The sequence below is a fragment of the Perca fluviatilis genome, chromosome 1 (genome assembly GCF_010015445.1).
Source record: "Perca fluviatilis chromosome 1, GENO_Pfluv_1.0, whole genome shotgun sequence".
In the NCBI taxonomy this organism is placed as follows: Eukaryota; Metazoa; Chordata; class Actinopteri; order Perciformes; family Percidae; genus Perca; species Perca fluviatilis.
The window spans coordinates 33,770,460-33,773,890 of NC_053112.1; the positions used below are offsets into that span (position 1 = coordinate 33,770,460).

Genomic DNA, 3,431 nt, shown 5'->3' on the forward strand with positions numbered 1-3,431 from the left:
CTCTGAAATGGTTGTAAACTGTGCTGGGTCTTCATTCAATCATAAACCACATACCTTTTTGTATTAATGTATTAAAACATATTTAGGCCTAAGTACCACGGGGTACATATTCATTTCATAATGCATAATAGATATTACTGAACAACAAAACTTGAAATTCAGGGGAATGAGTGTCTGCTATGGTTTTATTTAAATTTTCAATAGCTTACCTTAAGAAAGTAAAAGAGTACAGGATTTGTTGGGTCATCAAGCAATATTAAAAATAGACAACTATGCTGAAAACAAGGCAAACAAAAACTATAAATATTTTCTGCAGTTACAGTATAAATATACCATTGTTTTTTGTTGTTACAGTGTAAGTCAAACTTACTTTTTAACGCTGGTTACAGTAGTAATTACAGCATAGCGCGTAATTAAAGGGCACTTGTTACCCCTTTGTTTCACGTAGTTACAGCGTAATTACAACATAGCGGGCTGTAAATTAAAGTGGCACTTATTACCCCTGCTGTTGTTACACGTAGTTACAGGGTAATTACAACATAGCGGGTGTAAATTAAAGTGGCACTTGTTACCCCCTTTGTTTCCACGTAATTTACAGCGTAATTACAACATAGCGGGCTGTAAATTAAAGTGGCACTTGTTACCCCTTGTTACACGTAGTTACAGGGTAATTACAAAATAGCGGGCTGTAAATTAAAGTGGCACTTGTTACCCTTTTTGTTTCACGTAGTTACAGCGTAATTACAACATAGCGGGCTGTAAATTAAAGTGGCACTTGTTACCCCTTGTTTCACGTAGTTACAGGGTAATTACAACATAGCGGGCTGTAAATTAAAGTGGCACTTGTTACCCCTTTGTTTCACGTAGTTACAGGGTAATTACAACATAGGCGGTAAATTAAAGTGGCACTTGTTACCCCTTTTGTTAACGTAGTTACAGGGTAATTACAACAAGGGCTGTAAATTAAAGTGGCACTTGTTACCCCTTGTTTCCCGCGGGAAGGGGGGAAAAGCCATTTTTTTTGGGGGGGGGGGGGTTACAACATAGCGGGCTGTAAATTAAAGTGGCACTTGTTACCACCTTGTTTTCAGTAGTTACAGGGTAATTACAACATAGCGGGGTGTAAATTAAAGTGGCACTTGTTACCACCTTGTTTTACGTAGTTACAGGGGAATTACAACATAGCGGGCTGTAAATTAAAGTGGCACTTGTTACCCCTTGTTACACGTAGTTACAGGTTAATTACAACATAGCGGGCTGTAAATTAAAGTGGCACTTTAATCAAACAAACAACTTCAAAACAGATTGTGAACTTTTCAATTTTAATGATATAGACATAAGTTAACATTTTCCCCCATTTTTTTTTGTTCTTCCTTTGTTTCTTTCTTTTTCTTCTTCTTTTCTTCCCTTTCTCCGAGGAGTCTGATGATGAGGAGCTGGTGGAATCCCACGAGTCTTGCTGTTCTGTATTATATAAAAGAGAAAAAAAAATATTTGCAAATATGTTAAAAACCTACTTTTGCAAACTAGTCCCTTTTTTTGGCCAATCAGAACCAGACCAGTCTAGGACACCTCTCTGGACTCTCTAGATCAATAATTATCGAATTATTGATGTTTTACTTTTGGATGGCTATAACAGGGTCATTTAGAAAAACGGAATGAAACAAATTGCACCCACAACCAGTACTACTTTCAATTTGAGATTATGCAAAATAATCTCTTACCAGAAGTCTAGCATGGCTAAACTAAATGATTCAGTATGGTAATCAAATTTAGATAGGCCAATTAGGTTCAAACCCAATGTACTCAAACCACAACTTAAATATCAAAAACAAAGAAAATTAGAAATATAAAACCAAATTAACCAAAAACTGAGATCTCTCATTTCATAGAGATAAACAGGGGAATACTAAATCAGTCTTTGTTCAACCCTGTTTCATTAGTTTAAGTGCACTCAAGTTCCTACCACCACCCTTAGCAGGTAAAACTGTCCATCCTGGCTCCTCAGAGAATGGAGTAGGGAAACGACGGGAAAATCCTGTGAGTAGTGGAGATGATGATGGCAAAGATCGAGTGAGCGGTAAGAAGATGGTGAAGATGAAACCCAGAAGGCAGTATGACGACAGTGACTTGAGCAGCACAGTTCTGTCTCTAGTAGAGTCTCACCAAAAAAACAGCCTGCACAAAATAGTAGAATAGTCACTCACTTGTCCATAGTAACAGTTCACTTGTGTTTCTCCTCAAGATACAAAATATTCTTACATACTACACATTTTAACCACATTTCACTTAAACATTTTAGCTTAAACTCAATGTTATTTGTCCATCTTAATTGACTAGCTAGCTTACAGAAAACATAGCAGTCACAACTAAAGGACGGAAAATACATACGTGTCTGTAGCTGAATTAACCAACAGCTAAGTTAACATTTTCCTAAATGTACAATGACAACAATTTCAATATTAACCATACCCTTTTATCAGGTTCATCAGGTTAGTAGCTAATTCCGACTGGCTTTAAAACACAAATCAAGCAACAATTCTCAAGGTAAACAACACCGACAGTAGTAATTTGCTGTTAGCTAGCTAGCAGCTAAGATAACTCACCGGAATATTCAATTCACACGCCGTTTGGACGGGGTCGGCAGCTCCACGACGTTGTATAACTTCTCTTTCACCCTTTAAAGAATCTCTCCTTGTTTATTGTTGCTAGTTTCCTACTTTAATCAAAGTGGTTAGACCATTTCAACAACACAGGAGCTACCTGCTGGCTCTACTATTGTGTCCACGTTCACTCTCCAGTAGCGGCCGGGGGAAGAGTTGAATGACAGGTGTTGAGAACCAATCAGATTGGATAAAATAACATATCTCCAATTCTGATTTGCCAGGGACGCAGCGAGGTGCGTCCGGAGGAGAATCTTTAAGAAACCAATTAGAGACCAGCTTCAGGTCACATGCTAGCCGAAAGTTTAAGGACTCACATACACATCCATTTGGCCGGCGTCCCTGCAGCCAAACCGGAGGAAACATATTGAAACATAGAAAATAGTTAACGGATTAAAGCCAGTTTTTATTAAATGCTGAGGCTCTTACTACCAGCCGGCATATCGTATGAGTAAACTATTTTATTTTATTTTTCATTTTTTATTTCATTTTTTTATCATTTTTGTATACATTTATATTTACGCCCCAGCGCCCTCTATTGACAAGCCGCCACTGCAAACATAAGATTGTTGTTTTGCATGTATAGGCTATATCACATAGGCCTAACATTTGAATAGTTACCACTAAGTTATGAATTACTGTATAAATCATTTAGCCCTATATTTTTTTAGCATATGTCATAGCCTACATACCATGTAGCCTAATATTAAAATAGTTATCCCTTAGATATGAAATATTGCATATTATTTATATTTTTCCTGGTTTTTA

General features: G+C 37.1%; 1 long non-coding RNA gene across 1 annotated transcript; it reads right to left on the reverse strand.

Annotated features, from left to right (window-relative positions):
* Positions 1 to 1,403: 1,403 nt before the first annotated feature.
* LOC120575231 lies at positions 1,404 to 2,962 on the reverse strand. Its single transcript, XR_005641973.1, has 3 exons — positions 2,607 to 2,962; positions 1,967 to 2,178; positions 1,404 to 1,464 (listed from the first exon to the last, which is right to left on the reverse strand). It is a non-coding gene; the product is annotated as an uncharacterized LOC120575231 (long non-coding RNA).
* Positions 2,963 to 3,431: the final 469 nt, after the last annotated feature.